Source organism: Triturus cristatus, chromosome 7, assembly GCF_964204655.1.
Source record: "Triturus cristatus chromosome 7, aTriCri1.1, whole genome shotgun sequence".
In the NCBI taxonomy this organism is placed as follows: Eukaryota; Metazoa; Chordata; class Amphibia; order Caudata; family Salamandridae; genus Triturus; species Triturus cristatus.
Genome location: NC_140590.1, coordinates 376,280,397 through 376,303,410, shown reverse-complemented (window position 1 = coordinate 376,303,410; position 23,014 = coordinate 376,280,397). Strand labels below are relative to the sequence as shown.

Genomic DNA, 23,014 nt, shown 5'->3' with positions numbered 1-23,014 from the left:
CGAAGCGGAAGAACCGGGACAGGCCGTCGGCGTTGGCATGATCCGTCCCGGGGCGATGCTCGACAGTGAAGTCCATCCCTTGGAGGGAGATTGACCATCGTAATAGCTTGGGGTTCTCTCCCCTCATCTGCATCAGCCACCGCAAGGGCTGGTGGTCCGTCTGCACTCGGAAGTGGGTTCCGAACAAGTAGGGCCGTAGTTTCTTGAGGGCCCAGACTACGGCGAAGGTCTCTCGTTCTATGGTACTCCAACGCTGTTCTCGAGGCAGCAGCCTTCGGCTGATGAAGGCTATAGGCTGATCTATGCCCTTGTCATTGAACTGCGAGAGGACGGCCCCGATGCCGTGTTCGGATGCGTCGGTCTGGACCACAAACTCTTGGGAGTAGTCGGGGGCCTTGAGTACTGGGGCGGTGCACATGGCGGTTTTCAAGGCGTCGAACGCTTGCTGGCACTGCACGGCACTGCACCTTCTTCGGGAGCTTTTTGGAGGTCAACTCCGTGAGGGGCCCTGCGAGGCTACCATAGTTTTTAATGAACCTCCGGTAGTATCCTGTGAGGCCCAGGAAGGCCCGGACTTCCGTCTGAGTGGCGGGGGGCTCCCAGGACTTGATGGCGTCGATCTTTGGTTGGAGGGGGGCGACCTGCCCGCTGCCCACCTGATGCCCCAGATAGACCACGGAGCCTTGCCCGAGCTGACATTTGCTGGCCTTCACTGTTAGGCCGGCTTGGCGCGGGGCCGGCAGTACTTGCCGGAGGTGCTGGAGATGCTCGTGCCATTGAGAGCTGAATACGGCTATGTCGTCAAGGTATGCTGCGCTGAACTCCTCGAGTCCGGCCAGGACCTTGTTTACCAACCGCTGGAAGGTGGCCGGGGCATTTTTCTTTCCGAACGGCATGACCCTGAAGCGGTAGTGTCCATCGGGTGTGGAGAAGGCGGAGCGTTCCTTTGCTCCCTCCGTGAGCGCAATCTGCCAGTAACCGCAGGTCAGGTCGAAGGTGCTGAGGAAACGAGCGGCCCCAAGGCGGTCGATGAGCTTGTCGGCGCGGGGGATAGGATGAGCGTCCGCTCGGGTGACCGCATTGAGCCCCCGGTAGTCCACACAGAATCTTAGTTCGGGGGCGACCCCAGGGGCGGCCGTTTTCCGGACCAGGACTACCGGGCTGGCCCAGGGGCTATCGGAGGGTTCGATCACTCCAAGGGTCAACATCTTCTGTACTTCGGTCTTGATGCAGGTGCGGACCCGGTCAGGCACCCGGTAGGCTCGGTGTCTCACAGGTGGGCTGTCGCCGGTGTCCACGTCGTGGACACACCAGTCGGTGACCCTTGGGATGAGGGAGAAGAGGTCTGCGAATTGTCTGAGCAGCTGGCGACAGTCGTCGGACTGTTGGGGAGTGAGGGTGGTTGACAGTTTCACTCCCTCCACGGAACCATCTAATTCTTTAGCGCACAGGGGGTCGGGCAGGGGTTCAGTGTCTTCTTCCGCCCCATCGTCGGTGGCCAGGAGCAAACTCAACTCCGTTCTCACAAAGTGGGGCTTGAGGCGGTTCACGTGGAGAACCCGGAGGGGGTTCCGCGGGGACTGCACATCGATCAGGTACGTGACCTGACTCTTCCGCTCGATCACCTTGAAGGGGCCAGTCCATTTGTCTTGTAGGGCGCAGGGTGTCACCGGGGCCATGACCCAAACCTGCTGGCCCGGCTGGAACTCGACCAGAGTTGCGTTCTGGTCATACCAGCGCTTCATTTCTTCTTGACTGGCCTCGAGGTTAGCCTCTGCGAGTTCTCTGAACTTCCGGGTCTGGTTGCGGAGCGCCAGGGTGTAGCGGAACACATCAGGGGGGGTCCCCCGGGGGCTTGTCTCCCAGCCCTCTTTGACCAGGTTCAGGGGCCCCCGGATGGGGTGTCCGTATAGTAGCTCGAATGGGCTGAACCCCAGGGACTTTTGGGGAACTTCCCGGTACGCGAACAGGAGGCAAGGGAGGAGGACGTCCCATCTTCGGCGCAGGGGCTCCTCGAGGCCCAGGATCATCCCCTTCAGGGTTCGGTTGAAGCGTTCCACCAGGCCGTTGCCCTGGGGGTGGTAGGGGGTCGTGAACTTATATGTTACTCCGCACTGCTGCCACAGGGACTTCATGTAGCGGGATATGAAGTTAGTGCCGCGATCACTCACAACCTCGCGAGGGAATCCGACACGGGAGAAGATCCCCATGAGAGCCCGGCCCACCACGGGAGCCGTCACGGTGCGGAGGGGAATGGCCTCGGGGTAGCGGGTGGCATGGTCCACCAGGACGAGGATAAATCTGTGGCCCTGGGCGGTCTTCGGATCCAGGGGTCCCACGATGTCGATGCCAACCCGCTCAAACGGGGTACTCACAACGGGAAAGGGTTGTAATGGAGCCTTGCGCTTTCCGCCACTTTTCCCACTGCCCTGGCACGTGAGGCAGGATTTACAGTGGACTTCTACATTTGCTCGCATCTTGGGCCAATAGAAGTGGGTAACTAATCGCTGATATGTTTTGTCTTGGCCTAAGTGTCCTGCCAAGGGTACATCGTGGGCCAGGCCCAAGAGGAGGCTTCGGAAGCGCAGGGGTACTACCAGTACTCGGGCTGCGCCTAGCTCGGCTGACTTTTGTTCGCTGTATAGGAGGCCATTGTCCCAATAGACCCAGTGGGTTCCGGACCGGTCACCGGCGGTCTGGGCTTCGGCTTGTTGTCGGAGTCCCACGAGGGAAGGGCAGGTGGCCTGTTCCTGGCAGAACTCTTCACGGGAGGGACCTCCCTCACAGCGCCACTGGGCCATCTCGGGCAGTTCTCCGAGCTCAGTCAGTGCCTCAGGGGCAGAAGGTTCCGACCCCTCTCCCGGGTTAGTGTCTTCTTCTCCTTCCGGAGGAGGGTTGTCCGTTTCTGGTAGGGTGTCCCGTTTCTCGGGGACAGTGTTCAGTGGGAGGGCCTCACCGCCCTCGGAGAGAGGCAATCGCGCGGTCATGGAGCGCGTGGTGGCGCAGACCCATTCGGGTAGGCCCATCATCTCGAGATGGGCTCTTCGTTCTACTTGCCCCCACGGGGAACTCTCAAGGTCGTTGCACAGGAGGCAGTCTACGGGCTGTGATGTTCGGACGGCTACCTTCAATTCTCCGGAGACTCCTCCCCACTCGAAAGGCACCAGAGCCATCTGGCAGAGGCTCTCGGAATTGTCGGAGGATATGACCGGACAGAGGGCACCGGGTAGGATCTGGTCTTCAGAGATTAGGTTGCGGTGGACCGCGGTGACACTTGCCCGGTATCGCGGAGGCCCTCGACTCGGTGACCGTTGATGGTCACCTGCTGTCGGTACTTCTTCGTGTTGGCGGGCAAGGGTGTCCCGGGGACCATTTCTCGATCCCCAAGGGAGATCAGGGCCATGGCCGCTGGTTCCCACTCTTCGGAGTCCTCTATCTCTTCCCCTAGAGCCACGGAGGCCATCTGCCGGGCCGGGGGGTTGGTCGTTGCGGGTCGTTGATACTGGGGACACTGGGGGTCATTGGCGTAGTGTCCGGGCTGTTGGCAGCGGAAGCAGGTGGTCCTGGTTCGTGGCCCTAGCCGCCCCGGGGCTCCGGTGCTGGCTGGGGACGGGGCTGGACCTGCCGCCGGTGGGCTGCTGGGAGGGCTGTGCGGGGGCCCCCCTTGGAAGTCTCTCGGTCGGCCGTGGTTTCCTCCGCCCCTCTGGCGGGGGGGTCCTTGACTGTGGCGACCGTAGTCTCCCACGGGGCCTCGGGTGGCCCTGGTGTTCACCCAACGGTCAGCCTCGGCGGCCAGCTTCCGAGGGTCAGTGAGTTTACTGTCCAGGAGATGTTGGCGCAGTTCTACAAAGCAATTGGCCGCTAAATGTTCCCAGGCGATCAGATCAAACAGCTCTTCGAAGGTGGAGACCTTGCTGCCCTTGATCCACCCGTCCAAGGCCCGGCTGTAAAAGTTCACGTATTCTACCCATGTGGTGCCCGGTATCTTTTTGCAATCTCGGAACCGTTGCCGGTACATTTCGGGGGTGAGTCCATATCGGCCCACGAGGGCTTCTTTCATGTGGCTGTAGGAGTTCATGACCGTGGAGGGCAGATCCAGCAGGGTATCTCTTCCTTCGCTTAAGAACCGGCCCCATAGCCCAGCCCCCCAATCCTTCTGCGGGACTCGGTGAGAGGTCATGGCGACTTCGTAGGCCTTAAACCACTGCTGGATATCGTCGTTTTTGTAATACTCCTTTACCACATCCTTGGGGATTCCCGGAGGGTCGTGACTCTTCGCTTTTAGCCCTCAACTCGATCTCTTTTAGGCTGCGTTCATGTTCCAGCTGGAGTTTCTTTTCGTCGTGCTCTCTTTGGCGTCTCTTTTCCTCGAGTTCCCCTTGTAGCCGTAACTGCTCGACGGCTAACTTTTTCTCGGCCAGTTTTATTTCTCCCTCGAATTTCAGCTTGGCCAGTTCAAGTTCGTGGTTGCGGCCTCTCTCTCGGTCTGCTAGTTCCTCGGGGGACAGGTTCCCCTCTGGCCCGCTGTTTCTCACCGGGATGCTTCGTGGTTCATGGGCGGAATCTCCTTCTGTTTGGGTCGGGGACGCCCCCGTCTCGACCCAGGTCTTCAATACTTTCTGGAAGTCTTCCTTTGTGCTTAATCCGGTGGTAGCGATTCCAAGGTCTTTGCAAAATTGTTTTAATTCTCTATGCGTATAATAGTCCAATTGATCCTCTCGGAACGTCGAGCTCATTTCGGTACCTGCGGCACCCAGGGAGGTTTCTCCTTCCATCTCTGTTTGGTAGTGCGTCAGTCGTTCACTGCACGCTCTCTTTCGGTGTCGGCTCGGATCCCGTCGTCTGCCACCAAATGTTGGAAAGGCGTTCGCCGGAGAGGGGTTCGATACACGTCTTGCCCACCCCTTTGACCCACCTCTTCCAAGTAGGCCGAACCAGGCGCGCACACCCTGAGCTTACACTACGAACAGAGTGACACCACACGTATTCTTCGTAGGACGATAGGTTCTTTATCGAAGGTTTCAAGGGATCTTTATGATCCAAGTTGTAAATAGTACATCAGCGGCACAAGAGACTACAAATCGGTGGTAGGGGAATGGGGGTAGCGGGACAGTCTTTGAATGTAGTGTCTCTGCAAAGGACCCTGCGGATAGCTCACAATCCTCGAGCTGGAGGGTGTTGTTTCTCTTGGCGATCTCTTGCCAATTCTTCCTCGAGGAGAGAGCCGCGAGTCACTCAGGAGGCACAGGTAGTCGGAGTTCGGGTGCCGCGACCTCGTCAGCAGGGCTCAGGTGGTTCGAGGGTCGGGGGCCGCGAGTCACTCAGCAGGCACAGGTGGTTCGGAGTTCGGGAGCCGAGATCGCATCAGCAGGGCTCAGATGGTTCAATGGCTGGAGGCCGCGAGTCACTCAGCAGGCCCAGGTGGTTCGGTATTCGGGAGCCGCGACAGCGTCAGCAGGCTCCGATGGTTCCAGGTCTTCTCTCCATTCGTCCCTCCGGCACCCCTTATTATACTCCCCCTGCCCTTTGAAGTCCGGAGTCCTCGCAGAGAGGGGCCTTTGGTGACTGAGGGGGTTCGGCGGGATTTCCTGCCGCTCGTTTCTTTGGTCTTTTCAGGTGGGTCTGGGAGGGACCCCAGACGCTCGGCAGGCGAGGCGCCTGCTCCCCAGGGGCCTGGTGGCCGATCGAGTCCTCCCGGGGGAAGGCGATCCGAGGTGTGACTGGGCTGGCTCCTCTTGGTCTGGCTCGGGGGTTCCCGCTCCCTTGGTCGGACATGCGTGGTAGGGTGTCGAGTCTGTCGGGGGCTCTGGCTGGCCCTCGGGTCTGTGTGGCTGGGGCGGCCGGAGTCGGAGATGCCGTGTCTTGGGGTGGTTGCAGGTTGGCTGGATGGTCGGGAGGGCCTACGCTGTGAGGCCGGTCTCACACTGCACATAAACAGTCATTTAAAAAATGACGAGTTGCAACTTCTATATGTGCTGCAATAAGCAGCACACATAGAAGTTACAAATCGCTATTTATGATTGTTTATGTGCAGGAAGAGACACTGTTGGACCCGGCCTCGTGGCGTGGCCCATCCAGACCCGTAGCGACACCAGACTAACCTCTACACCCCACACGACACTGACTAGAGTAGCCTACCCGACCCAGAACCCGGGGTTACCCACGTCCTCCCCTCCATCTCCCGACACGGGGCACCCTTCCCCTTCCATCGGCCTCGCGGCCTCCAGTGACCCGGCCCAGCACCCCAGATGGCCGCCCTCGACCCAAGCGCAACCCCAGCCTAGTCGCGCCATGCCGGCTGGGGGGAGAGAGAGCTCCTGGTGAGCAGGAGAGGGAGGAGTGGTTTCATTCACACCTGGCCTCCTCCCAAGAGATGGTTTCGATCGGCCCTCCGGCCACCCTGAGGGCTGGCTCCACGCCTGCTGCGTGTCTGGGATCCCTCCCGACCCCGCTTTGAAAGGATCAAAGGGCCGCGTGGCAGGAACCCCCAACAAACGACCCCCAGGCGCTAAGACCCCTGCCCGTGAGGGCTCGGGACATCAAAGAGGAGTCACCCTATAACAAGGGGCGCTCTGGGACCCTCGGCAGTTGAATCCTGGAACGAAACAAGCCCTGCTGACGTGGTCGCGGCTGAAGAACATCCTCCCAAAATCCAACGGAACTCTTGGAACCTCGGTGAGCCCTGCAGACAGCGTAGCAGCTCCACCTGGCAGAGACGGACTTCTGCCTGAAAACATCCGAGCCCTGCTGACGTGGTCGCGGCTCACCTTGCACCCTAGAGAACTCTGAGCCCTGCTGAGCGACTCGCGGCTCCTGGAAGATTGTCTGACGTCCGACACCCGGACTCAAGCCCTGCAGATTTGGACACACTCAAGAGACATTCCGGTCCGGCTGGGCCCCAAAGATCGTCTCGTATCCCCCGGCTCGAGGATTGAGAGCCGTGCGCCGGATACGCTCCCGCATTGACCCAGATCCTAAGACTGTCCTGCTACCCCTACCCCAACCGAGACTTTGTGAGCCCTTGCTGTACTTGTACATACCCCTCTGCGGATCATAAGATCCTGATATTTCTAGATAAAGCATACGTACTCCAGAATCTACGGTGTGGTGTCTCTGTGTTGCCTGGTGCTAAATCAGCATGTACGATCCTAGGTAGAAGACCCAGCCCTGAGGGGGTCTCCGGCCAGTGCTCGGCTATTTCTCCCGGAAGGGTGGGGCGCAGGGTGGTCAGGTACATAGTCTGTCCTTCCCTGAGGCTAGCCCTTCTAACACTGGTGGCAAGCGACGGGATCTGAGCCCACAATCTAGAGATCGTACAACGAACGGCTGACGCACTACCGAACAAAGACGGCAGAAGAAACCACCATGAGCACCACTGAAACGGACGCGAGTGCTACGTTTTGTGTACAGCGGTTAGAAGAATACACACACAAGGAGCTGAAACAATTTTGCAAACAACGGAAGACCGCTACCACTGGTCTGAACACCAAGTGAGACATGCACCAAGCCCTGAAAGCCTGGGTGGAGTCCGGAGCCTCCCTTCCCCGACTGGACGAAGTCGGTGAGGAGACAGAGCGGCCGGACGAGCTCAGGAACTTCCCGAGAACAAGCAATAACCCCCAAGCGCAAAGCAACGCAGCGGGTGGGGGCTGGTGTCTGTCTGTGAAGACGTCACAGACAGGGAAAGGGACCGAAGTCATGAACTAGAAATGGCCAAACTGAAAATAGAAGGCGAGATAAGGCTAGCCGAAAAAAAGCTAGCGGTGTAACAACTCCGAGTACAAGGAGAGCTAGAAGAAAAGAAGTTGCAACGGGAGCACGAGGAAAAAAAACTTCAGCTGGAGCACGAGCGCAGCTTGAAAGAAATAGAGTTCCGAGCAAGGAGCGAGGGAGCTCGACCCTCGGGGGGCCAAGAACCCGCACCCCTGGGGGAACCGAAAGTCCACATCCCTAAGGATGTGGTCAAAGAGTACTATCGGAATGATGACATCCAGCAGTGGTTCAAAGCCTACGAGGTAGCCATGACCTCCCACCGCGTTCCACAGAAGGACTGGGGGCCGGGTTGTGGGGGCGATTCCTGAGCGAAGGACGAGACACCCTCCTCGACCTACCGGCCTCAATGCAAACATCCTACAGCCACATGAAGGAGGCCCTCCTCACGAAATACGGCCTCACCCCCGAAATGTATCGGCAGCGGTTCCGGGACTGCCGAAAGATCCCAGGCACCACCTGGGTGGAATACGTAAACTTTTACAGCCGAGCGCTGGAAGGGTGGATCAAGGGCAGCAAGGTAACCACCTTCGAAGAATTGACCGACCTCATTGCCTGGGAACACTTGTCCACAAACTGTTTTGTAGAACTACGCTAGCACCTGCTCGACAGCAAGCTTGCAGGAAGCTGGCCGTCGAAGCAGATCGCTGGGTAAACACCCGGGTCCCCCGGAACCCCGTAGGAGACTACCCCCGCAGCCATCAAGGACCTCCCCGTCAGAGAGGGGGGGGAAATCAAGGGAAACAGAGGGAGTTCCCATCCGGGCCCCCGCGTAGCCCCCCAAGGAACCCACCCCCGGGGTTCCCAGCTCCTCCGCCAGGCAGTTCCGCCACCCCAGGCAGACAAGGATCCCGGGTGAATATCACATGTTTCCGCTGTCAATGGCTAGGGCATTACGCCAGCGACCCTCAGTGCCCCATGGCCCAGAAACCCCCCACGACAGCTCCCCCAGCCCGACACATGGCCATTGTAACCCTAGGGGAGGAGTTTGAGGACCCCGAGGGATGGGAACCTGCAGCCATGGCCCTAGTCTCTCTAGGAGATCGAGATATGATTCCCGGGGCACCCCTACCCGCAAACACCAAGAAGTACCGCCAGCTCGTAAAGGTTAACGGCCACCCGGTGGAGGCCCTTCGCGACACCGGGGCGAGCATCACTGGTGTCCTCAGCCACTTAGTCCAGGCGGACCAGATCATCCCAAATGTCTTTTGCCCTGTGATAGCTTCCGACAACACACAGAGTTTGTGTAAGGTGGCCTTGGTACCATTCGAATGGGGGGGAGTAACCGTAACGTTGAGGGTAGCTGTCCGAACCGCACAACCTGTAGACTGCCTCCTGGGAAACGACCTGGAAAGTTCCCCCTGGAGACAGGTCGAGCGCAAGACCCACCTCGGGATGATGGGCCTACCGGAATGGGTGTGCGCAACCACCCGATCCATGGCGGCCCGACTTACCCCCCGCGGGGGAGTCACGGACGAAACCCCCTCCGTGGACCAAACCAGAGACGACCCTGTTGAACCTCACGCCCTATCCCCAGGAGAAGAGCCCCCCACCGACGACGGGCTCGTCCAGCCCGACCACGCGCATATCACGGAGTTAGAGGATCTGCCCGAGTTGGCCCAGTGGCGCCACGAAGGGGGCCCCTCCCGAGAGGAGTTCTGCAGAGAACAAGCGACCTGTCCTTCCCTGGTCGGACCCCAGCAGCAGGCCGCCGCCCAAGCCGCGGGCGACCAAACGGGAACCCACTTATTGTATTGGGAGAATGACCTCCTGTATAGCGAACAGCGGGCTGCCGAGCTAGGGTCAGCCCGGGTGCTGGTGGTGCCCCTACGCTTTCGAGACTTCCTCCTGGGCTTGGCCCATGATGTACCCCTGGCCGGCCACTTGGTCCAGGACAAGACCTACCACCGCCTAGTAACACACTTTTATTGGCCAAAAATGCGAGCCCACGTAGAGGCCCACTGCAAGTCCTGCCCCACGTGCCAGGCCAGTGGTAAAAGTGGAGGGAAGCGCAAGGCTCCCCTCCAACCCTTCCCAGTCGTCAGTACCCCCTTCGAGCGGGTCGGAATTGACATCGTGGGGCCCCTGGATCCCAAGACCGCCTAGGGTCACCGCTTTATCCTCGTCCTAGTGGACCATGCCACTCGATACCCGGAGGCCATCCCCCTCCGCACCGTCACGGCCCCCGCGGTGGGCCGGTCCTTAATGGGGATCTTCTCCCGGGTAGGGTTCCCCCGAGAGGTCGTGAGCGACCGAGGTACCAATTTTATCTCCAAATATATGAGATCCCTGTGGCAACAATGTGGAGTATCTTATAAATTCACTACCCCTTACCATCCCCAAGGCAATGGCCTAGTGGAGCGGTTTAACCGGACTCTGAAGGGAATGATCATGGGTCTCGAGGAGCCCCTGCGGCGTAAGTGTGACGCCCTTCTCCCCTGCCTCCTGTTCGCCTACAGGGAAGTCCCCCAGAAGTCCTTGGGGTTCAGCCCGTTTGAATTACTGTATGGGCACCCAGTCAGAGGTCCCCTGAGCCTGGTCAAAGAGGGATGGGAGACAGCACCCCGGAACCACCCGCAGGACGTGTTCCGGTACCTGTTGACTCTCCGGAACCAGACTCGGAAGTTCCGAGAGCTGGCCGAGGCCAACCTCGAGGCGAGCCAGGAAGAAATGAAGCGCTGGTACGACCAGAACGCCACGCTGGTCGAGTTTCAGCCCGGCCAGCAGGTCTGGGTGATGGCCCCAGTGAAGCTGTGCACCCTCCAAGACAAATGGACCGGGCCCTTCAAAGTGGTCGAACGATAAAGTCAGGTGACATACGTGGTGGACGTCCAGTCCCCTCGGAACCCCCTTCGGGTCCTCCACGTGAACCGCCTCAAGCCTCACTTCGTACGGACGGAGTTGAGCTTGCTCCTGGCCACAGACGACGGGGCGGAAGAGGAAACGGAGCCTCTTCCTGACCTCCTGCGGGCCAAAGAAAAGGACGGCTCCGTGGAGAGGGTGATCCTCTCCCCCTCCCTCACACCCCAACAACACGAGGACTGCCGCCGGCTCTTGGGCCAGTTTTCCGACCTGTTCTCCCTCGTCCCCAAGGTCACCAACTGGTGCGTCCACGACGTGGACACCGGAGACAGCCCACCGGTACGGCACCGAGCCTACCGCGTCCCCGACCGAATCCGGGCCTGCATCCAGGCAGAGGTATCGAAGATGTTATCTCTAGGGGTGATCGAGCCCACAGACAGTCCTTGGGCCAGCCCAGTGGTACTAGTCCCGAAAGCAGCTGCCCCTGGTGTTACCCCCGAACTACGGTTCTGCGTGGACTACCGGGGGCTCAATGCGGTCACCCGAGCCGACGCTCTCCCTCTCCCCCACGCAGATGAGCTCATTGACCGCCTTGGGTCTGCTCAGTTTCTCAGCACCTTCGATTTGACCTGCGGATACTGGCAAATTGCACTCACAGAAGGCGCCAAGGAGCGGTCCGCCTTCTCCACCCCGGATGGGCACTATCGCTTCCGAGTGATGCAATTCGGGATGAAAAACGCCCCTGCCACCTTTCAGAGACTGGTGAATAGAGTCCTGGCCGGGCTGGAAGAGTTTAGCGCCGCCTATCTGGACGATATTGCGGTATTCAGTTCCGAATGGGGTGAGCACCTCCAGCACCTCCGGAGGGTCTTGAGGGCCCTGCGCCAAGCCGGCCTCACAGTGAAAGCCAGCAAATGCCAGATTGGGCAGGGATCGGTGGTCTACCTGGGGCACCAGGTCGGCAGCGGGCAGGTCGCCCCCCTCCAACCTAAGATTGACGCCATCCTGGCCTGGGAACCACCAACCACCCAAACCGAAGTCCGCGCCTTTCTGGGCCTCACTGGTTACTACCGGAGGTTCATCCAAGGTTATGGCAGCCTCGTAGGACCCCTCACGGAGCTCACGTCCAAAAGACAACCTAAAAAGGTGCAGTGGACCCCTGCCTGCCAGAAGGCGTTCGACGCCCTGAAACTCGCCATGTGTACAGCCCCTGTGCTCCAAGCCCCCGATTACTCCAAAGAGTATGTGGTACAAACGGATGCTTCCGAGCATGGCATTGGAGCTGTCTTATCCCAACTCAATGAGAAGGGCTTAGATCAGCCCTGGCCTTCATTAGCCGAAGGTTAGTGCCCCGAGAGCAACGATGGAGCACCATTGAACGCGAGGCGTTCGCCGTAGTGTGGGCTCTAAAGAAACTGCGACCCTACCTCTTCGGAACCCACTTCCGAGTCCAGACGGATCATCGACCTTTACGGTGGCTCATGCAGATGAGGGTAGAGAACCCCAAATTGCTACAATGGTCCATCTCCCTCCAGGGGATGGACTTCACAGTAGAGCATCGCCCTGGCAACAACCACGCCAACGCTGATGGCCTCTCCAGATTCTTCCGCCTCAGCGAAGAGAACCCCCAAGAGGATGGGTAGTTCTCTCCGGCCTTCAGCTGGGGGGTACGCATGTTGGACCCGGCCTCGTGGCGCGGCCCATCCAGACCCGTAGCGACACCAGACTAACCTCTACACCCCACACGACACTGACTAGCGTAGCCTACCCGACCCAGAACCCGGGGTTACCCACGTCCTCCCCTCCATCTCCCGACACCGGGCACCCTTCCCATTCCATCAGCCTCGCGGCCTCCAGTGACCCGGCTCAGCACCCCAGATGGCCGCCCTCGATCCAAGCGCAGCCCCGGCCTAGTCGCGCCATGCCGGCTGGGGGGAGAGAGAGCTCCTGGTGAGCAGGAGAGGGAGGAGTGGTTTCATTCACACCTGGCCTCCTCCCAAGAGATGGTTTCGATCGGCCCTCCGGCCACCCTGAGGGCTGGCTCCACGCCTGCTGCGTGTCTGGGATCCCTCCCGACCCCGCTTTGAAAGGATCAAAGGGCCGCGTGGCAGGAACCCCCAACAAACGACCCCCAGGCGCTAAGACCCCTGCCCGTGAGGGCTCCGGACATCAAAGAGGAGTCACCCTATAACAAGGGGCGCTCTGGGACCCTCGGCAGTTGAATCCTGGAACGAAACGAGCCCTGCTGACGTGGTCGCGGCTGAAGAACATCCTCCCAAAATCCGACGGAACTCTTGGAACCTCGGTGAGCCCTGCAGACAGCGTCGCGGCTCCACCTGGCAGAGACGGACTTCTGCCTAAAAACATCTGAGCCCTGCTGACGTGGTCGCGGCTCACCTTGCACCCTAGAGAACTCTGAGCCCTGCTGAGCGACTCGCGGCTCCTGGAAGATTGTCCGACATCCGACACCCGGACTCGAGCCCTGCAGATTTGGACACACTCAAGAGACATTCCGGTCCGGCTGGGCCCCAAAGATCGTCTCGTATCCCCCGGCTCGAGGATTGAGAGCCGTACGCCGGATACGCTCCCGCATTGACCCAGATCCTAAGACTGTCCCGCTATCCCTACCCCAACCGAGACTTTGTGAGCCCTTGCTCTACTTGTACATATGCCTCTGCGGATCATAAGATATTTCTAGATAAAGCATACGTACTCCAGAATCTACGGTGTGGTGTCTCTATGTTGCCTGGTGCTAAATCAGCGTGTACGATCCTAGGTACGAGACCCAGCCCTGAGGAGGTCTCCGGACAGTGCTCGGCTATTTCTCCCGGAAGGGTGGGGCGCAGGGTGGTCAGGTACATAGTCTGTCCTTCCCTGAGGCTAGCCCTTCTAACAGACACCTTCCTGCACATTACCAAACATTCCGCCACAACGCAAGCACCCTTGCACTAAGGTGCAAGAGTAACTGCGTTGGCGCTAGGCAGCTGAAATTGTCACCAGCGCAGGGGGAAGCGCAGGGCTGCACCATATTGTTGTAAATTTGGTGCAGTCCTGCATTTCAGAAGTGGCGGAGCATGGCGTTAAACCAAGAAGGCTAACGCTGCGCTCTCTCACTTCTTTGTAAATATGCCCAGTTGTTTAAAGAAAGACGACAAAACAAAAGTGCGCTTCACTGGCAAATCTGTAAAGGGTCCCTAATGTGTTTTGGTGTGAATAAAACCAATCTGGCCACTTTGCGACCACTCTGACTTGGTTTATTTATTTATTTTTTGTATTTTTAACCTTTTTTCTCTCCGCCCTGAGGCTGCACTTTGGAATAGAAAAATGTCAGAAAAAGACATTGTGACATGCTACTCAGTATTTCTTTGTTAGGTCTATTGTTATGTAAATTGTTATTAGTAAGGCTATTGGTTCCCTTCATGTTTAGAACTCTGTTGTGCCTGTTTGAACGCTACTGGTCTTCCTGCTTCTGGGCCCTTGGTACCCACAGTTTATCTTCAAGTAAAGAACTACTAAATTCTTAATAAGAAGCGTCTTTAATACATTACAGACATTTGCATCAAAGGGGCTACTTTCTGTTTTTGGATCCATTTCATAGGGGAACAAATAAAGGAAAGAGAGGGTTTAGAACCGTTTTTGAAGTCACGGTTTTCAGCAACTGAGAAGAACGAAAGAGAGGCAATAAGGGGAAGACGTGAAAGAGATGGGACAGCTGCCAACGCGCGGAGGCGGACACTGTCCTTGTCTTCGCTGGGCAAGCAGGTAGAGAGACAGACTCCTTTTCCTTCTCTGCCCACCCCGCCCGTTCTCCAACGGTCACGAAGAGCCGAACCTTATCTAAAGGCTTTCGCTATTTTTGCCGTCCTGGGACACATTTCCAAAAACAGAAAAGTAGGGGAACGGATTGCATAAACTTAACAAAGTAGAGAGGCACGCCGTACCCTTCCGATCCCGCCCACTTCGACCACTGGTGTCACACAATATTTGCTCCTTTCACAAGGTCACATGGTGAGTAGCCGATATCACACTGTGGGCACACAATTAGCAACAAATCCCTGCAGAGAGCAAGGATTTCCAGCTAATTGTTTGAAGGTTTAGCTCAGTCCATTAGAGGTTGTGAAACCTCTCCAGGACATGGAGGCAGGCACAAAAGCTTTGATTTTGTTTTTTAGGAAGGTTGTCTCTGGCTGTGTTCGGTGTTAAGCCCCGCCACTTTCATGACCACGCCCCCTCCTCCCACGGCGGGGAAAAAAAATCACAAGTTGACAGGAGTGTACCACTATCTCTGGTCTTGTCATTAAGAAACGCAACTTGTGCTAATATCTGGGACTGACGGCGAAGCTATGAAACGAAACTCACCTGGCTGTCGTTTCGGTTTCCTCCTCGGACTGTACTATAAAATGAAGGGAGGCCAATCCCTGCAGCCAGAGCTACGCGGTGCTACCAGCCGCGGGTATAAACACCCGCCTGCGGGCGATGTCCCTCCTACCCCTTTTCAATTCCGTAACTTAATACTTTGTTTTTAATTCTAAATATTATATACTTACTTCTTCCTTGGTCGACCCTTGGACCCTGCCCCAGTCCTCCTGGGCTTTTACCTGTCTTTCAGTCGCCAGTTTGACCGTGGACTCCACCTGTCTCATAGGTTTCTGATGCACTGGAGCGGACTCCGAACCAACCCGATCGGTAATGCTGAGGACTCATCCCGCCTTGTTACGGTCCCCGCCCCAGCCCTACCGGCTGCTTTGATACCTTCCTGAGATCTATAAAGGTGAGACTGAGTCTACAGCACTGGGTAGGTCTGCTGTAACACTCTTCTGTGAGCCGGTGAGTGCCGGGGGCCATGAACAAGAGGTATCGGCGCTCAGAGTTAAGTGTTGGGCTCCAGAGCGTAAAAAGAGCAAGGCTTCTGGGTATTCCCAGTTAGCAGAATAGCCGCTCCCTCATTGCTCCCAGAAATAGGGAACAGAAGACGAGTGACAGCCAATGGAGGGAAGAAAGGAACAAGCGTAGGTTTTGAAAACTTAAAAACAAAAAAAACAAAAAAAGAAAGGAACAAGCGTAATAGCTGTGATCTTGGGCGCAAGAGAGTGGGCGGAGGGGCCCCCGTGCGTGGTCACTGGTGAAAGGGGCCGAGGCGCTTCATAGAGTGAATCTCTATTTAAATCAATTTCAAATATGCGATGTCGTTGCGAAGTATAACAAGCATTGGCACAGCCAATAGGTCTCGCCTTTGGGGACTTATAAGTATTTAGTTATGCATCACAATATCCTTCCTGCAACAACATCAACTGTTGCATGGCTAAACACTTATAAGGTCCCAAAGGCGAGACCTATTGGCTATGCCAATGCTTGTTTAAAGACCTGTCTGGTGTGAGGGCGCTAGAGGGCGCCGAACCAAGATGGCCGCACACGAGTGAGGCTCTCGCCAGACCGGGCGCTTCCAAGATCCTTCCTGCCATCCTGACCAGGCTATCCTCGGCCTCACCTCCACGGCTGCATAGGCGGGAACCTGCGCTGCACCCCGATACCCGACACGACCCTAGAGCCCGCCGAAGTGCGGAGTTACACGCTGGAGTTCCCCCCGGCCGGGAGAGAGGGCTTGTCTGCGGCCGGCGCGCTGCGGGGGACGCGGTCTGCGAGAGCCCGGGGCTCCGAGGCCTTCGCGCCGCGGGACGTCGCTGCCTGGTGACGCCGCGATCGACGCTGGAAGTCCGGAAGACCGGTGGCCATCCCAACCAGAGACGGGTGCTGAGACGCGGGCTCTGCGACATCTTCGAGGCTTGGCGGAGCCGGGGAGCTCGTTGCTCGCACACCCCCCGCTAGCTGCGGCCTGGGCCCGTGACTGCCGCTGACCCCGCTGGAGATCTCCGGGCGCAGCCTTGGGGGCTATCCTGTTCCTTTCCCCCCCCCCCCCCTCACGCATCTACGATTGGGGTGCCATCCGTCTGGGGCCTGGCTGCCGGACCGCGCCGACTTCGGAGCGTGACCTCATTGGCGGGCTCTGACCCACGGGAACCGGCGAGGCGGCCTGGGGGGCCGCGACGGCTGCTGCCCCCGCCTTGGCGTCTGTGGCTGCTTGTGCGGGGAGGTTGGGGCTCCGTGGACGGGTGCTGCCTGGAGTCCCTTGCCTGCTCTATCCTGGCCTCGTCCTAACCTGACAGTCTACTGCCCAATCCTCGCTTGCTGCCTGGGCCGGAACCGGGCGGATTGGGACTCACCCTCTGCTGTCCTGCGGGTGCGGGTCGCGACTGATGGGGGCCGGAGGCTACTGAGGCCCCCCCCCCTGTGCTTGCCGGCTGGTGGCCCGCGCTCCCTGCGCACTGGATCGCCTGAATTGGCCGCCTCCCTCGCTTCAACGATCCTAGCGGCAGGTTTGGGACTCCGCGCCGCCTCTCTCTACTCGCGGGGCCGCGGCCTGGGCTGGACGGGTCCCCTGCCTCGCCTGGACTGCTGGTGGGACGGCCTGTGCAGGTTCGGTGACGGGGCGTCATGGGGCGCAACGACGCGCGACAGTCCAAGCTGTCGTTTGACGCTAAGAAGGCCCCCGCACCGGCGTCCGAGCCTGGCCCATCCGCTGCCGTCCCTCCTGATGAAGACTGGAAGTCTCTCCTGCTGGGATTAAAACAAAGCTTAACTACCATAGACTCTAAAATTGACAACATCACTACCAGGTTGGACGGTGTAGTGGCCAGACTGGAGCGGCACGACACCCGCATCACAGAGACTGAGGATAGGATCTCCGCGCTGGAAGACGGTGCCACCTCTACAGACCGACATGTTACCCAAATGGATCGCCTCCTTAAAATAATAGCGGACAAGAACGAGGACCTAGAATCGAGGTCCCGTCGCAACAACGTCCGCATCCTGGGCCTTGCGGAGACCACCAACACCGGGAAAATGGAGGTCTTCATCGAGAATCTGTTGGCCGAACTGTTCGGGCGGGACTCCTTCTCTCCACACTTCATTGTGGAGAGGGCACACAGGTCCCTTGCTGCCCGCCCCCCCCCTGGCGGCCAGCCTCGGCCCATAATTGCACGCTTCCTTAACTATCGAGACCGGGATGTGGTGCTCAGGCGTGCACGGGAGATGGGAACAGTGCCCTACTGCAACACTACGCTGTCCTTCTTCCCCGATTTCACTGCATCGGTGCAGGAGGCCCGTCGGAAATTTGCTGTGGTGAAAAAGAAACTACAGGCCCGGGAGATTCCATATGCGATGCTGTACCCTGCTAAACTTAAGGTCTCACATCAGGGCAAACAATTGTTTTTTCAGCAACCGCAGCAGGTGGAAGACTTCCTCAAGCGGCAACGCGGGGACTTGGCTGGGGGGGCTGCCGGGCCGCGGCCCTCCCGGTCGCCCTCTCCGATGGAACAACAGGACTGAACATATCGGGGGGGCTGCTTCCCCTCCTTGGACTCACTCTGCTGTTGGGACAACACCTGCCCGAACGGATCATCATCCTGGTGAGGTACCTCTCTTTGTTTTATGCCTCCATCACTTGGATGGGTCGCTGTCACATTTGGTGCCCGGTCGCCCACCTCCGTCCCACTTTGAGGGCCTAGTGTGACTCTGGGTCCCCGTGGGTGCAAGTAGGGAGGTGGTTGGCAGGTCTGGCGCCCCTAGAGTACGACCCCCCAATGGGCGCACCCCAAAGTACCCCTTTCCTCATCCAGGCAGGGGTAGTTACTGTATTTTTTCTGTTTGATGGGTTGGGTTGGATAGGGAGGGGGGGGGACGGGTGGGTGATGTGTACCCGGCCAGTTGGGGTAGCCGGAGTGGGTGGTCGAATGTTCCGCTCTGCATCGGGGCTCGCTGTTTTCTCAGCACAAGATGCGGGGGGGTGGGAGGGGGTGGGAGTTCAATGGGGTTTTGTTCTGGAGTTTGTTACTGAGTGCTACGCGCAATTGCCAGCTGCGACGCCATGCCACTTATGCCTTTACACGTGGGAATGGGGGACTTAACTGATAAGCGCCCTGCGCAGAACTTTCAGTTACTATCATGGAATGTGCGCGGGCTAAACGACCCGAGGAAGAAGAGACAAATCCTCGGCTACCTGACTCGGCAAGGGGTGTCAGTCGCCATGCTCCAGGAAACGCACCTGCGGCCTGGGATGTCCCCCCCGTTTGCGTCGCGATGGGCTACGAACAGGGTGTTCTCGTCATACTCAAGTTACGCAAGGGGAGTGACCATTCTAGTGAGACGGGGGATGGGGTTTACTCTGGCGGGCACTGAGGTGGATTCGGGGGGGCGGTACTGCATGGCTTGGGGGACACTGCACTCACATACAATTTTGTTTGCTTGTTACTATGGCCCCAACACGGATGACCCTTCTGCCCTCCTCTCGATGTGGGGTAAGATCCAATCTCTAGGTATTTCCCACATTATACTGGGGGGTGATTTCAACACTGCACTTCGGCCTGGGATGGGTGGGGCGCTTCATCTGGCTCGCACCTTCTCTGACCACTCTCCGGTCCTTCTGTCCCTGCGTATTCCCCTCGCGATCTCCCCTTATCTGAGCTGGCGACTGAATCCTGCACACCTCACAGACCCGGTGTTTCATGCGGAACTTGAGCAAGACATAAAGGATTTTTTTGAACGTAACATAGATTCCGTTTCCAGCCTTACTACAGTCTGGGAGGCGTTCAAAGTTACCGTGAGGGGATGGTGCATAGCTAAGGGAGGGGGGGTCCTTAAGTTTCTACGCGGAGATTTACGCAGGCTCGAGGCTGAACTCCGTAAGCTGGAGAGCGACATGGAGCGTACTGGGCGAGAACCTAGCACAGCGGCGCGGCTGCGAGAGAAACTAAATGAATACTCGGAGGCTGCTGCCGCGGAGAGTAAGTTTCTGGGGAGACCCTTTGTCTCCCGAGTGTACGGTGAGGGCGACAGACCTGGCAGGGCGTTAGCCACCGCGACTCGCTCCCCTAGGTACAGTAACTACGTTGCTACCCTGATGGATGAACGTGGCACCCCGCAGCGGGAGCTTTCGGACCAACTCAGGGTCCTCACGGAACACTACACTAGGCTATACACCACCCAACGGACTGCACCGATTGCGTTACATGAATACCTTGATGACACCGCGCTAGCATGGCTGGGCCCCACACAGCAGAAGTTCCTCCATCATCCACTAGAACTAGATGAGATTACGGACGCCATTATGTCCATGAAGTCGGGGAAGGCGCCAGGGTCGGACGGGCTGCCGATCGACTTCTATAAAGCCTTCAAGCATGTGTTGGCCCCCATTCTGCAGCAGGTGTACTACTCTTCCTTAGAGGAGGGATCCCTACCGGCCACGATGCGAGAGGCCCTTATAACGTCTTTATTAAAACCCGGAAAGGCGCCGGAATATTGTGATTCCTACAGGCCCCTCTCGCTGTTAAATACAGACGTTAAAATATTGGCGAAGGTCCTGGCACGCGCCTTAATCTCCTGATGGAGCGCCTTGTGCTCCCGGACCAGGCCGGGTTTGTCCCCAACCGGGCAACTTCTCATAACTTGCGCACTCTCCAGGCGGTGATTCAAGATATTGACCCGAAGAGCGAGGCGGCCGCGGTCTTTCTCGACGCCACTAAGGCGTTCGATTCCCTCGAGTGGGATTATCTACTGGCCTTGCTGGAACGGATGGGCATGCCCTTCAATTTCTTGGACTGGATCCGACTGTTATACTGCCGGCCGAGAGCAATGGTGCTGCTTAATGGTGCCCGCTCCCCCCCCTTCGAGATCCACAGGGGGACCCGACAAGGATGTCCCCTCTCCCCGGTGCTGTTCGCACTGGCTATAGAGCCCCTTGCGGCCAAGCTTCGGCAGCATCATAATCACCGATCTCTCATATACCCTGAGCGCCAACTGCTCATTGCACTATATGCGGATGACATGACTCTGTATGTGCATAAGCCGCGCGAAAACTTGAACCCTTTGCTGCGGGAGGTCACTAAATTCGGAGCCCTCTCGGGGATTCAGATAAATTGGACAAAATCTGCCTTGTTCCCCTTGACTGACAGCACTACACAGTTCCCCCTGGATTATCCCCTGGTTTGGGAGCAAGAGGAGATCAAATACCTGGGCATCCAGGTGACAAGAAATCGGGAGGCCCTGATTAGAGCCAACTACGGGACGGTTGTGGATCAACTCACAGACAAAATTACCCAGTGGATCCGCCTCCCATTGTCAATGGCGGGTCGGATCTCACTGATTAAAATGGTGGTCCTCCCCAAGCTGCTGTATCTCTTTACGAACATTCCATATAGTCCTGGCGCATATTTCTTCCGCGCCCTCAATTCCCAGATCTCTCGTCTTATCTGGGGAGGCAAGCAAGCCCGACTCGGGCTGCGAACCCTTATGCTACCCTACCACCAAGGGGGGTTTGACGTCCCCAATTTTCAACGATACTATGATTGCGCACAAGGTCACTTCGCTGCTTATTGGCTGCACCCCCCCCCCTTTATGGCGCACTTGGCAGTCGAAGATGGGTATATGAGGCCGGAACAACCTTCCGGATATTTATACACACCAGCCTGCGTGGACCATAGAGACCCCACCACGGTCGACTGCACTGTCAGTGCCTGGAAACGCCTGGCGGACCGCATGGAAGTAAAATTCCTATACTCCCCTCGTATGGCCTTAGCCCACGATCCAAGGGTGAGTGTGGCACGAGAGGAAATTGGCCGTAGACTGCTTGCAAGGCTTGCGGTTCACACCTGGGGGGATTTGTACCACCAGGGGAGTTTCCGCACAGCTACACATTTCTTCAAGGATGCCACTCCTTCCGTCATGGATACCTTTCTCTACATTCGGCTCCGGCAAAATATCAAGGCGATTACCCCCGATTTTCCGAGCGAGCCTGACACCATGGCGCCCCTCCATGCACTGCTGCAGAAGGGAACACCGACACATGTGGTCTCTATGTTATATGCTCACGCACAGGCCGCCCCCTCCCCCCCCCCTCTCCGAGCGCGTAGTGACTGGGATTGCGACCTGGGGGAACCACTGTCGGATGCTCAGTGGGAGGAGAGCTGCTCACATACCAGCGCGGTGACGGGAAATGCCCGCCTTCGCCTGGTTCATTTTAAATTCCTGCATCGCCTTTACTTTACACCCGCTAAACTACACCGCTTCGGCCTCCGGGACAACGATTGCTGCCTCCGCTGCAAGAGGCCAGGCGCGGACTTCATGCACTTGGCGTGGTCCTGTCGGGCCGTTGCCGCCTATTGGGAGGAAGTGTTTGCAGCTCTTACAGAAATGATTGGGGTAAGCATTACCCCTTGTCCTAAGATTGCCCTGCTGGGCCAATCCAACCCTGATATTAAGGCGCACCGGAAATTCTTCGCGATAGGCCTACTGTTGGCAAAACGCCATGTCGCATGCAGGTGGGGGCGAGGGCGAGCGCCTAAATTCAAGACTTGGCTAGATACTATGACAACTTGGCAGGAACAACTGCACAACTATTCGGACCTTCTGCCTCACAAATCGCGACCCAAGGACCTGTGGGGTCCCCTCACTGCGTATCTCCTGAAAATGCAGCTCCCAGACGAGTCCACTGCAGGTGCGAGTGGGGCTGTTACAGTGGAAGGCCGGGTCACCTCGCCGGCTCCAGCGCCCAACTCACTGCCAGCTGACACCGCTTTGGCCCCCCCTCCCGCGCCCCCTTAGTTCTCCATACATGCGACGCCAGCGCTCCCGCTGCCCTCGGCTGGGCTACACACGTCCCGAGGAATCACCTAACAACCACGGGATATACGGGTGGTGGGCGCCGCGAGCTGATTGTCTCCCCCTCCTCCCCCCCCCCTCCCTCCCCCCCACTACGACATGACATGCGCGACGCTGCCGGAGGCAGCGTCATGTCGTGTTCTCTACTATGACCTTGCTATGTCCGCCCAGATCATTTGACGGTGCCTTGTGGCACGTGACGTCGGCACCTTGGGTGGGTCCCACATGCCACAGAGTGATACGAGACCCGCACAACCAGGCACCACATTGCCACGGCTACCTCATGCTAGGTGCGCTGGATCCTCGCTGGAAGGGCGCTGTTTATGTAGCACTTGTTTTGGTTCCGTTATTGAAGTTGAATGAAACCTCAGGTTCCTCATGCTGGATCACCTCATGCAGCTCTGATTATTCCCTACTACATGCCTACACAGTACTAGTTCCTATGCTTCGCGGCCGGCCCGTTTGGGTTGTAGGCGACATGCTGTGTAACCTAGTGATTGCTTTTCAAACTATGTTCATTGATGCCTCACCGCATGTGGTTGCTGCCGGCCTGATTATTCAGGTTGTAGGCGTACAGCTGTGTACTATTTTCTTATGCTCAATAAAGGTTTTTTCAAAAAAAAAAAAAAAAAAAAAAAAAGACCTGTCTGGTGTTCTTGTGGCATGTCTGGAGTTTATGAGACATGTTTATCTTTATAGGGCCTTTCTGTAATTAAGGAGATTCCAGGAA

General features: G+C 57.8%; 1 protein-coding gene across 1 annotated transcript in view; it reads left to right on the top strand.

Moving 5' to 3' along the window:
* The first annotated feature begins 14,995 nt into the window (after nucleotides 1-14,995).
* LOC146809714 (sacsin-like) overlaps nucleotides 14,996-23,014 on the top strand; it is a 406,589-nt gene continuing 398,570 nt past the window's right edge. The window contains 1 exon segment of the mRNA XM_085616554.1: nucleotides 14,996-15,343. The gene's annotated coding sequence lies outside the window, so the exon portion shown is untranslated.